Source organism: Notamacropus eugenii, chromosome 1 (genome assembly GCF_028372415.1).
Source record: "Notamacropus eugenii isolate mMacEug1 chromosome 1, mMacEug1.pri_v2, whole genome shotgun sequence".
Classification (NCBI taxonomy): Eukaryota; Metazoa; Chordata; class Mammalia; order Diprotodontia; family Macropodidae; genus Notamacropus; species Notamacropus eugenii.
In genome coordinates this window covers 755966783-755980287 of record NC_092872.1, presented here as the reverse complement: position 1 = coordinate 755980287, position 13505 = coordinate 755966783, and the positions used below count along the sequence as shown (strand labels likewise).

The 13505-nt window shown below is 38.7% G+C and overlaps 1 long non-coding RNA gene across 6 annotated transcripts in view; it reads left to right on the top strand.

The window, feature by feature from the left end:
* LOC140526849 (uncharacterized) overlaps window positions 1–13505 on the top strand; it is a 109869-nt gene that overhangs the window by 67306 nt on the left and 29058 nt on the right. For all 6 annotated transcript variants that reach the window (XR_011974579.1, XR_011974611.1, XR_011974629.1 and 3 more), the window contains one exon: window positions 11277–11344. This is a non-coding gene — a long non-coding RNA (uncharacterized lncRNA). The remainder of the gene's footprint in view (window positions 1–11276; window positions 11345–13505) is intronic.

The window sequence follows — 13505 nt, the reverse complement described above, 5'->3', positions numbered from 1 at the left end:
GTTCCTCCACTGTTCTCTTTTTTCATTGTCTTTCATCTTGCTTGTCCCTAATCTAGCTCTCATATATGACCCCAAATCATCTTGTGGGACTGCTATAGTCACATCAGTACTTTACACACCCACACCCATACCCCCCCCACACACACACACATGCACACTTTCTCTTGCTGCCTCTGAGATCACCTTTCATTTATACTTCATTGATTTTGCATGTACATTTCTTTCCTGTTGTCTCCCCCTTTAGAATGTGAACTCTGAGAATGGGGCAGTGTTTTTGCCTCTCTTTGCATCTCAGTTCTCAGCACCATGTCTGCTACATGATAAATCCCAATTGAAATAAAGTATAAAATCTTGACTCTGACCCTCAAGTGTTCCCCAGCAGGTACTCTTTGATCCAGTCACACTGGGCTCCTTGCTGTTCCATGAATAAGACAGTCCATCTCTCAGCTCCTGGGAATTTATCTGGCTGTTCCTCATGCCTAGAATGTCACATTCCCATCACAAATGAGAAGCCTTTCAGATGTCTCTTAACTTAAATATCTTTTCTCTGTTACTTTGTTTATTCTGTATATAGCATATTTATACATATTTGGTTGAATTCTGTCCATCCTGGTAGACTGGGAGCTTCTGGAGGGCAGGGACTATTTTATTTTTGGCCTTTTTTTGTATCCCCAGCACTTAGTACAGTTTTTAGCCTGTAGAAAATCATAAACGATTGTTGACAGACTGACTTGGAACATGGAACATTGATTGGCAGAACAAGAGGGAATCTTGGAGGTCAGATAATAAAACATTTGCATTTTTTACTAATTAGGAAACTGAGTCACAGGATGGGGATGAAGCCTTTATTTTAGTTCTTAATAACACCACAATGTTTTGATCAGCACCACCAGACTTGTGGTCTTTTTTCTTTTTTACGTTTGTCAGGTTAAAGGCTCAGCTGAGATCTATGTTTGAAAATTGAATGAATGCTTGATTAATCTTCCAATTTATAGTTTTCATAATAAAGTCAAGCTTTTGGATTTATGAGACAGGCTAGCCATTCCGCCTGGGAGTTCTGACTTCAGACTGTGCTTGGGTGATTAGTTATAGGTCTTGAAAATTCCCAAAGATTAATTGGCATGTTTGGTACATGCAGAGGGCAGTTGGATGGAGAGCCAAGGAATTAAGGACATATAATATGATATAGTATAATTGAATACCACAGAATGAGATAGAATACAGTGAAATGGACTACTTCAGTGCATCAAAAAGTGAAAATATATTTGCCACGAGTATTCTTTCTACCAGTATAGACTAAAATCCCTGGGAGCCTTAGAATCAGAACATCTCAGAATCTCAAAGATGGAAGGGAACTTACTGGTCACTGGGTTGAACCCATTTGTGAAAATAATTCCTGCCATAACAAACAAGGTAAGTATATGGCCTTCTATAATTGGGATGACCAAAAGCATTAGGGAATGCACTCTTCCAGATCTGTCAGGCTGTTCCTTAGGTGACAGATGGTTCTCCTCTCATCAAACTGGTGCTTGAAACCTTTCCAACATGGTAGGATGGTCCATAGTTGGAACCTCTCATGACCTTTCAGAACAAGTTCAAAACTCATACCACAAGGAAGTACCCTTGGATAAGGACATTAGTGGAGGCATGCACACACACACACACACACACACACACGCACGCACACACACACACGCACACACACACGCACGCACACACACACACGCACACACACACACACACACACACACTCCTAAGCTAGGAGACCAGACTACAACCAAATAGTTCAATTGTGAAACTATTGGTCGATAAGGTTATTGATGATGGTCCCTGGGGCTTGTAGTATTTTGTGTTTTCTAGATATTTTTCATATAGATTGGTCATCTAAAGTTAACCTATGAGGGAAACAATATAAATAAAAAACCTTTGAAAATGTATGTTTGTCCAATATTTTAGAACAAATACATTGATTAATTTTTCTCCCTGTTGAATAAGCCTTTCAATACATCAGCCATACCAAGGGAAAACTTACTAACTTGGTCTAACTGTGAAGAAAGCTGTTGTGAATTAATGCAAGCTGATTACTCTCGTTAACCTTGGCCAAGTCTCTTTTTTTATCTGACCCTCAGTTTCCCATGTAAATGAAGGGATTGCATTTGATGATCTCTAAGGGACCCTCCATTCCAACATTATGTGGTTGCATGAACGACTGTCAGGCAGCTTAGGTGATGCTGAGCCTGGAGTCAGCAAGATTCCCCTTCCAGAGTTCAAATCTGGTGTCAGACACTTATTAGCAAGGTGACCCTGGGCAAGTCACTTAATCCTGTTTGCCTCAGTTCCTCATCTGTAAAATGAACTAGAGAAGGAAATGTCAAATCACTCTAGTCTCCTTACCAAGAAAAGCCCAAATAGGGTCAAGAAGAGTCTACACAACTGGAGCAAGAACAGCAATGAATGCTTCTCTTAAGGTAAACCACTTTTAGAAAAATGAAGTTTGGTTATTTCCAGTACATAAGTCAGCTAGAGAATGATGCAGTGGACTGATCATTTGACTGCGAGTCAAAGAACCCTGGAGTCAAATCCTGGCTCGGCGCTTTCTGCCTATGATTTTGACTGTTACGGCACCTTTTATAACTTCAGTTTTCTCATCTCTAAAATGGATTTGGGAGTGTGACATGCTAAATGAGCTGCAAAGTTCCTAAACCTACAGTCCCATGAGCTGCTTTTGCCCAGTCTAGATGCTTAGCATCTCAGCTTTACTAAAGAAAGTTAGCACAGTATTTGTGGCAATTTGCTCCTCCAAGCCATGCCGAAGAGACTTGGTGACATGTTGGGTAGATCAATGGGCTTAAAGTCAGGAGGAGCACAGGCATTAAACAACAGGGAAATCACTTCAACCTCCCTCAGCCTCAGTTTCCTTCACCCATAAAATGGTGATCACCATACATACAGTAGCTATGTCTTTGTGGTTTTAAGGCTCAAATAAGATTGTGTATGTAATGCCCTTTATAAACATCAACTCTCCTCATCATAAATAAAAGTAAAAACATTTATTAGGTATTAACTATATTCTAAACACTGTGGTAAGGTAGAAATTAAGGGTGCAAGTATGAATGTATACACATTGTTTCCAAGAAACATATATGCTTGTAAAAGGAGACACCACAGATAGGAGGGTTCAGATGCAGGGTAGAAGGCAAGGCTGGAGGGTGTATCCGTAGTAGGGAGTGTGGCAAAGCCCAGGGGTGTGAAGGATTAGAGCATTATTAACTCTTCTTTTTTCTGTAATGGGAATTGCCAAAGACAAAGGTCATTATCCATCTGCTTTGGAAAATTCAATTTTTATCATCAATTCAGTGTTTGCAAATTAAGTTCTTTTTTGTGAAGCATTTATTTTTTAAAATTGATATCTTCTGTTTTTACATTATCAGTTTTTTCCCAGTATTTTTCTACCTCTTACTCTGAGAGTCATCTCATATAAAAAATAATTTTTAATGACAAAAAAAGGAGGAAGAAATCAGCAAAACCAATCAACATGCTGGAAAAGGTTGAAATTCTATCCAATGTATAATACTCGTGACCCTCTCACCTCCATACAGGGCTGGGTTGGGGGGTGAGGGTATCCTCTTTATTTCTTTGAGTCCTGATAGATCTTTACAAAAGGCTGGTTACATGATGGAATGGATAGAGTGCCAAGTTATCTTCTTGAGTTCAAATCTGACCTCAGACACCTACAAGCTATGTGATCCAAGTCACTTAACCCTGTTTGCCTCAGTTTCCTCATCTATCAAATGATCTGGAGAAGAAAATGGCAAACTACTTCAGCATTTTTGCCAAGAAAAGCCCAAATGAGATCATGGAGAGTTGGACACAACTGAAAATGACCAAAGAACAAGATCTGTATAATTTTTTAAATTCACTTTTGATTTATTGCATGTGTGTCAATGTGTTTGTTCTTTGCGTTTACACTGTTATCATCACTTTGCCTATTGTTTTCTTGTCTCTGCTTCCTTGGCTTTGCCAAAGTCATGTAGATCTTTCCTTGCTTCTCTGTATTCATCAACTACATAATTATTTTTTACATTTTATTTTTAAATTATGGAATAAAACAAGCATTTTCATAGCATAGTAAAATAAAAATAAGATGATTGCAGATGAAACTGTAATTTTAACATGTATAACTTGCTATTCTTTTCAAATATATAACAAAGCTATGAAGTAAATTTCTTTTTTTTCTTTTTTCCCCTTTTTCTTCATATTCCATTACATTCATGTACTACAACTTGTTTAGGTATTCACCAGTTGGTGGACATCTTCTTTTTCCCCAATTCTTTTCTATCATGAAACTATTTTTGTGTATTTTCTTTTCTGTGTATTTCTTATTATATTGGCACGGCAGCAAAATCAAGCAGTAGGCAGTATGCTGGGCCTGGAATCAGGAAGACCTGAGTTCAAATTCAACTTCAGACACTTAATTAGCTGTGTAACTCTGCACAAGTCACTTAACCTCTTTTTGCCTCCAATTTCTCATGTGTAAAATTGGGCCCAGGTTTGCTGTGAGGATGAAATGAGATTATGATATTAAAGCACTTAGCACAGTACCTGCTACATAATAACCATTATATAAATGTTAACATCCTCCTCCTCCTCCTCCTCCTCCTCCTCCTCACCATCACTACTATTATTGCCCAGCCATGAGCACTAAATATTCCTCCAGCTATTTGAGCTGGTTTTTTCCCAGTTTCTTTAAGGAATATCTTATCATTCAATCCATACAAGTTTGTTATGTGCTTTGGTAGATCAGGCTCCAGATAGTCTACACATTGTAGTCCTTTGGAGAGGAGTCCCCTTTTCTGTGACTGCTCCTTGGATTTTGTTATCACTACATAGAAATGCATTTGATTTTCAGTGGTTTATTTTGTAACCTGCCAATGTGCTGAAGGCATTGGCTCAATTAGTATATTTGTGGATTCTCTAGCACTTTTCAGGTGAGCAATTGTCATCAGCAAATAGGGATGGTTTCATCTATTCTTTGCCTAATTTTATAGGGCAGCTAGGTGGTGCAGTGGATAGAGTACCAGTATGGGAGTCAGGAGGACCTGAGTTCAAATCTCACCTCAGATACTTGACAGTCACTAGCTGTGTGAAATTGAGAAAGTCATCCTGGGTCATCTCCAGTCATCCTGATGAATATCTGGTCACTGGATTCAGTTGGCTTTGGAGGAGAAGTGAGGCTGGTGACCTGCACAGTCCTCCCTCACTCAAAACAAAGTCAAGTGCAAGTCATGTCATCATTTCTCTGATGGCATGGTCTTCCTTGGCAAAGAAGGATGAACACACCTAATTTTATGCCTCTAATTTCTTTTTCTTGCTTTTGCTATGGTTAGCATTTCCAGAACCATATCAAATAATAGGTTGGAGAGTGGGCATCCTTCCTTCAGTGCTGTATTTATTGGGAAAATAAGTTCTTTTGGAGCCATTTCAATAGCCTCTTTTTGTCATAGTCTTTGATATAACCATAGTACACTGATATATTGGGGAGAGCATCATGACTTCATGTCACCATTTGTCAAAAATGTCAAAAGTTTTATGTCATAAAAAAGTCAATCCACCAGGTCCATCTACCAAAACTCAGTTGTATTGTATGACCAGGAAACATGATTGTACCAAGAAGATTACATTAGAAGCTAAGAAGATTGAGGAAAGAAGGGAAATTGAATGCTCCTTCGACAGAATCTATGGAGGTGGCAAGTAACAAGATTGGATTCTAGGATTACCCAGAACCATTTTGTCTCAAAAATAACAACACCATCTAATTCCATGGTGCTTTGAATTTGAATTTCCTCATAAACATTCTGTGAGGGAGATATTATGATTGTTACTATCCTCATTTCATAGGTCAGCAAACTGAGATTAGGAGGGAAAAATATATAAGAACATTGATTCATAAATCTAGAAGTGACCTCAAAGTCCATGTAGTTCAACCCCTTCTTTTAGAGATGAAGAAACCAAGGACAGCCAAGGTTAAAGGACTTTTATGAGGTCATATAGAAAAAGATCATAAATTTAGAACTGGAAAGGACCTTAGAGAGTCCAAGCCCTCATTTTATAGAAAAGTAAAACTGAATCCAAAACCCCTAGAAAGGAAGAACTGCTTCACTTTTGTCTTTATCCCCCTAGCGCTGAGCTCAGGGCTTAGCACGCTGTAGAAACATAACTTTGAAGTAAATTGAATTGAATCCCATTTTGATCACTTAGCACTTGACCTGGGACAAGTGATTTCCTCTCCTCGTGATTCATCGTGTACTGTTCTCTACCCAAAGCTGAGCTCAGAGATATATACATGTCAATGCAATAGGAATTGGACTGGGGCAGAGTTCAGAGAAGGGCAGGGCTTGACTGGGATTATGAGAATAAACAGTTCATCACCTCCCCCAACTGAAGTTAACCTCAGTTTCCATATCTGTAAAAAGAGGATTTTGTGATATATTATCTGACAGGCCCTCCCCTACCCCCATTCTTAGATCCCTTGCCTTAAATTGGGTTTCCTTAGTGACAGAGTGCTTCAAACAGCTCAGACAGAGTTCCCACACAGCCATTCTTGGACTTTCATCAGTTCTGATGAATGGAGTCTCTATTAATATGCTCAAGCAACGTGAATGATTCTTCACTGACTAAAGTTCAAATTTCTCAGTTGGTCTGCCAAACCCCTCTGCTATCTGGCTCCAATCTATCTTTTCAGCATCTTCTCCTATTCTCCTCCTCTCTCATGGACTCTCCATTCTAGTCAATGTCAACAGTCATGTCGAGCCCTTCCCTGTAACTCCACATTGATTTTTGTTTGTCCTTCCTTCTCAAAGAGGACCATGACATCAAAACACAGAGCAGACCCTGTCACTTGCCCACACAGAAATGCTCACTGGGTCCCTATGGCTTCTGAGACAAAATACCAAACCCTCTCCTTGGCATTTCAGTCTCACTCCCACCCACGTTTCCAATCTTATTTCATGTCAATGTCCTTCATGCACTCCCTGTTTCAGTCAAAGTAACCTATTAGTTCTCCGCACAGTGTATTCTCTCTGCTGCCCCACTTTTTAGGATGCCCAGCATATCTCAAGAGCCCTTGCCACAGTCATGGCATGTTCCACTCCCTCACACTGACCTGTTTCCCCTGGCTTCCTTCAAAACTAAGCCCAAAGACCTTCTACAGCAGGTCTTTCACAGTCTCCCAGCTTCTGAAGTTTCCTTTGTAAATGACCTTCCAGACACTCTGAATGTAACATTGTATCAAGCTAATCATTTCTAGATTGTCTTTCCTATGATTCCTGTGCAGTCTCCTTGAACCTGGGAGATTTTTCTCTTGCTTTTCTTTGCATCCTAAGCACTTAGTGCAATGCCTGGCACATAATAAGTGCTTTACTGACTGAAGCCTCTCCTGATTGTCATAGTTAGCACTCGCTGTGGATTGAAGTAACTGAATTTTTTTTGTCCATACGCTACACAGACCCTTCCACTCCTATAAGCCGCTCAAAGACAACTTTGTATCCCCAACATCCAGAATACTGCTTGACACATAATAGATACTTAATAACTACTTGCTGACTTGAATTGAATAATACTTGGACTACACTAAGACCAGGAAGACCTGAGTTCAAATCTCAGCTCAGATAATTGCTAGTTCTGTGATCCTGTTTGCCTCATTTTTCTCAAATGTAAAGTGAGCATAATCATACTGAGGGGAGGAACTGGATCCCTAAAAGGAAAAGACCATGTCTTTGTCCCTGAACTTTCCCACACACAATTCTTTTAACTGTCCCTTCATTGTGGCCCTAGCACTTAACTCCTTCCATTATCTGTTCTTGCCCCAGGCCACCTGCCACTCCTTAATCCCATCTAGATCTTCCCACAGCCTTTTTTTCTGTATAAAAATACCAATGGGGGTACATTAAATTGTTCAGATTTTTATAATCTCACCTGCTTGTATAGCAGCTACAAATACCACAGATTTGGTTGGTTGTTGTCCTGTGTCTTCGAAGAAGATCAAAGTGACATCACCACGATAAAGTAAAATTTCAGTGTGTCTGACTGTGGCTGATCAGACCAAAACGAGCTCGGAATGCTCTACCACAGATTGGGCGCAGATAGTCTGTGTGAATATTTGGAGTGGATTCTCTAAATTTGTGCATCCTGTGTTTACGTTGTGCCATCTCAATTCTGTTTTGCTCAAAGAGCACAGCACCTTTTCTTATGTGGGCATGCCATGCTGAGTGGTCCTGTGCCAGTGTCTCCCATGTTGCACAGTCAAATACAAAGTTCTTGCGAGAGACCTTCAGAGTGTCCTTCTGACCACCATGTGATCACTTGCCCCATGCAAGTTCTCCATAAAATAGTCTTTTTGGCAAGCCTACATTTTGCATTTGAACAATGTGGCCAGCCCATCATAGCTGTGCTCTCTGAAGCATAGTCTGAATACCTGGAAGTTCAGTTCGAGCAAGGACTTCAGTGTCTGGTACCTTATCATGCCAGGTGATCCTCAGAATCTTCCTAAGACAGTTCAAATGTGATTCAGTTTCCTAGCATGGCACTGGTAGACTGTCCATGTTTCACAAGCATGTAACAATGAGGTCAGCACAACAGCTCTGTAGACCTCCAAACCTATCAGTTTGATAGTCATACCTCTTCTCTCCCAAACTTTTCTTTGGAGCCTCTCAAACACTGAGCTAGCTCTGGCAATGTGTGCATCAACCTCATTGTCAATGTGTACATCCCTGGAAAGTAGACTACCAAAGTAAGTGAACTTATCCACAGCATTCAAAACTTCTCCATTTGTTGTAACTGATGGTTCCACATATGGATGGTACCACAGATTTACTAGAAAACTTGCCCAATCAATCAGTGTTATAATAAAACCTCACTACTATGAAAGAAGGTTTGAGTGGTCAAATTCTTTCAAGACAAACCCACCCTGTACCCTTGCATTTCAGGGTTCCCAGCTCCCCAGACCACATCAGTAGCACCTACCTCCCAGCGTTATTGTGAGGATTAAATAAACTAACATTTGTAAAGTGCTGATCATACCTGATGCACCTGGGAAACAAGTAATATGCTTATTTCCTTTCTACTCATATTCTCCCTTCTAAGGGAAAGCCCCTTCCCCTCCTATCTCACCTTTGATATCCTTCAAGGCACAGCTCAAATGTGCCCTGCGTACAAAGCCTTCCCTCCTACCTCCAATGGGAAATGAACTTTTTTCCTCCGTATATATCCATAGATTTGGAGTTCATGGTTCTTCATTCAAATCCTGACTTTGACACGGTCTATGTGACCTTGGACAAATCACTTGCCTTTTGTGATACCAACTTCTTCATTTGTACAATGAGGGAATAGAATGAAGTTATTTTTAAGGTCTATATCAACTCTAAATTCTGTGATTTCTATGATCCTATGTCCAATGCCTTTTACTATACCACAGGTACACAGTCCAGACTCATACAAGGAACAGACAAGATTTGAACACAATTCCCCTAATTTTAGATTAAGGTCACATTAGATTAGATTTAGATCTGGGCATGACTCCTGGTGCTGCTACTTATGAAATATGAGACCTTTTATGAGTCATTTTCTCCTTGTGTCTCAGTTTCTTCATCTGTAAAATAGGTATAATAATGACAATAATCCTTCTGAGGGCTGTCTTAAAGAAGGCAAACCTTCTTCAAAACCTGTTATTTACATAGAAATCTGAGCTATTATCATTTGTCTGCCCATCCCTCATGTGTGGCAGTTGAAGGTGGGGAAATTATGCATAAGGAACCCCACAGCTGAGATGGGGAGCCAGGTGTCAGCACCCATATGGACAGTAGAGTATTCTTCCACTGTTCTGAGACTAGATGAGTCCTTTATCCACCAAAACCCTGTTATTCTAGGCTCCTAAGACTCTGACTCACTTAATTTCTCCCTTTGTCTCAGTGTAAAATGGGATTAAGCAGACTAATTTGCCACATGGAGGCGTTAAGTGAATTAATCAGGAGCTTCCATAATGCCTAGCATTTGACTGGTTGAAAAACTGCCTGCTCTTTGGGCTCATACTCACTGCTAAGGGGGTGTTGCATTCTAAGTTCAGAGCCACAGCTACCTTATTTAGCACCATGGTCAGTGCTGCTACACCTTCTGCTTTGACCATCTCATGTAGTCTGGCTCAGGACTTTATTGAGGGCTAGCTCTGTCCTCTGCACCGATCTTTTTTCTTTATCTACCCTTTATTCCTTTAATTCCTCCTTCTTGTCTTATCGATATTGCTAGCATTTCCAGAACTACATCAAATTAGCATTTCAATAACCATATCAAATAACAGTGGATGGGAATCCTTACTTTCCTCTGTAGTTATTACAAAACATTCCAGTATATCCCCATTTTATATAATGCTTGCTTTTAGTTTTAGATAGATACTTTCATGATATTTTTAAAAATTGCCTCTATGCCAATACTTTGTAAAATATTTTATTTAGCATAAAAAATTACATTTTGTCAATGACTTTTCTTACCCCATTTGAGATGATCATGTCATTTTGAAGTTTTGAGTTTTAATATATTTAATTATGTTGACTATTTTCCTAGTGTTGAGTGTATTCCTGGTATAAATTGCGTTTGATCATAATGAATGATTTCTTGGATAAAGTGCTGTGGTCTATTTGATGGGATTTTGTTTGAAATATTTGAGACAATGTTCATTAATGATATTGGCCTATAGCTTTCTTTCCATGTTTTATCTCTCTCTGGTTTAGGTATCAGGACTATATTTTTCTCATAAGAGGATTCTGGCTGAGTTCTTTCCTTTACTGCTAAATCTATTTCTATTGCTGAGATTGGATTAAGATCTCTCTGATATCTGGATAGTTTGGGTATTTTGGTTTTTGGAAAGTTTTCTTCTATTTTGTGTTCTCAATTTTGTTAGCATATATAACTGTGCATAATATGTTCTGATTTTTTAATGCCTTCTGTTTTTACATGATTTTACCTTGCCCATTTGCTATGTTATCAACTTGATTTTCTATCCTTTTCAATCAAGTGATTCTAGTGGCTTATTAGTTTTATTATTCTTTTCAGAAAATCAGTTTTAATTTTATTCATCATTTCTATTTTGCTTCCAATTTGTATTTCCCCCTTTAATTTTAGTATCTAATTTTAAGCGTATTTTAGTATTTTGACTTTTTTATTTCCTAATTGTAAAAAATACATATTCTGTTCATTAATCTTCTCTTTTTCTGTTTTGTTAACAGATGACCATAAGGATGTAATTTTCTCCCTGACAAGTGCTTTAACTGCATCCCAGAAATTTGGTTTGAAGGTTATAATTTTATTTTACACAGTAATTGATTTTTTCTCTTATTTGTTCTTTGATCCACTCATTATTTAAGTTTACACTGGTCAGTTTCCTTTCTTCATCTTTTGTTTAAGGTCTTTGAACTAATGACTATTCTCATTGCATTATATTTTGTAAAGAATATGATGATTATTTCTGCCCTTTTACATATGTTTGCAAGTTCTCTGTGCCCTAATAAATGGTCAATTTTTATTAAAGTTACATGTAGTACAAAGAAATATTCTTATATATGCATATGAACTTACCAATATACTATCTATATCTATCTACCTCCTTTTTCTGTACCATTTAGAAAACACCATGTCTTTTAAATCTAGTTTTTCCAGAAATTTGTTTATTTTTCTGTTACACTATCCAAAACTGATAGAGGTATATCCAAGTCTCCTTTCACTATTGTGTTACTATGTCTTCTTAAAGATCAGATCATGTTTCCTTAATGGATTTGTATTCTAAGCCATTTGGAACATATAAGTTGATTATTGATATTGGTTTATTATTTATACTTCCATTCACTATAATACACTTTCCTTGTTTATACTTAAAAAAATTTTGGGGTGCTTCTTTTTGTTTTGTTTGATAGCATCATGATAATTCCTCCTTTGGGGGGGGGGGCAGTTCACTTGGTAAATAGTAAATTTTTCCACCCTGTCAGCTTTTATTTTGTATGTGTCTTAGTTTTTAAGCAAGCAACAGATGGGTTTTGTTTTCTTTTCCATTCTGCCACTCTTTTTCATTTTTTGGGATTGTTTAATCTATTCAAATTGAAAGTTAGAAGAGCTAGGTTTATATTGTCCTCCATCTGTCTCTAAAATTGACTTTTCCTTAAGATATGATTTTTCCTCTCAGTTGATGTAGACACAATACTATGTCCTTTCAGTAACTTCGCTTTAACATTTTTAAGGTGGCCCTCTGACTTTCTTCTTTTCACCCCTGTTCCCTTCTTTTCATTCATTGCACCTTCCCCTTTACTCTTTTGTTTATTAGTTTTTCTCTCATGTTTTTATCTAATTATGTATTTCTTCCCCTATCCCCCATTCTATTTCTTCTGAATTAGTGAAATAGATTCTCCGTCTTTTCCTCCTCTTCAGCTAGTCCTGTTTATTATTTTTTTCTTTAAATTTCATTTTTGTGCTCTTTTCTCCCACAAAAAGATTTCTCTTTCTTCATTATCTATCTTCTTTGATTAGACTAGACCATCATTCTCTGATTCATTTATCCTATCATCTTCTGTTCTGTCTTTTCTTTCTATAATCCTCACACAATCAAATCTAACATATTCATTCTAGACTCTTCTCTCTAAACTTTCTGCTAGTGCCTTGTAGAGTTTACATTATGGATTTCCCTTTTCCATTGCCTCACTCTCAGAACAATGCCCATAAGCCTTGGTATCAGAGAAGACACTGACCCATGGTAGTTCCCCTCCTCCAGGACCCCACCATCTCTTGTTAATCTCTTTTCCTCCACATTTTCCTGGAAATTTCCTCCCTGTTTCCATGCCTTCCCACTCTTCCAGGTGTCAGTTATCCCAAGAGATTCCAACTCTCCCTGTCCCAAAACAAGTAGGTTTTTCAGGCACCAAATACTTTAGGCTTCATCCAGTGTAAGTTGCTCCTCTCCTTCCACTCATAGGAGCATTCATCAGTGGAACACTCTCATCTCTAAAGTAAAGCCTCTTTCCCTTTCCCTTGCTCCCCTTTAACCCTTTCCTCCTCCCAAACTCCTCTGTAGGTGCTTATCTTTCAAGATCACAGACCATCTTCCCCTCATTGCTAGCCCTTAATTTGATCCTACAACATCACGCACTCCTCCCTATGCTTTCTACTCCCCCCCTTTTTGCGTATGCTTACATATTGTAATATACTTTCACAAAGGAGGCATTTATCCAAAGGCAGAGTGCCAGGCCTAGAGGCCTGAGGGCTACCCGAGTCTTCTTACCTTACCTCTCGCAGGTCTTTGGCTGGCCAAACCGGATAGTCGTATGAGAGAAGAGACCTCCCAGAGTTGAACAAGGGTTAAGCTTTTATTCAGGGTTCTGGTTACAAGTGCAGGGGAATTCTTCCTTAGGAGGGAGCGAGGAATCTCCCAAGGAGGCAAAGATCTTACAATAAGAGATTGGAAGCAGAAG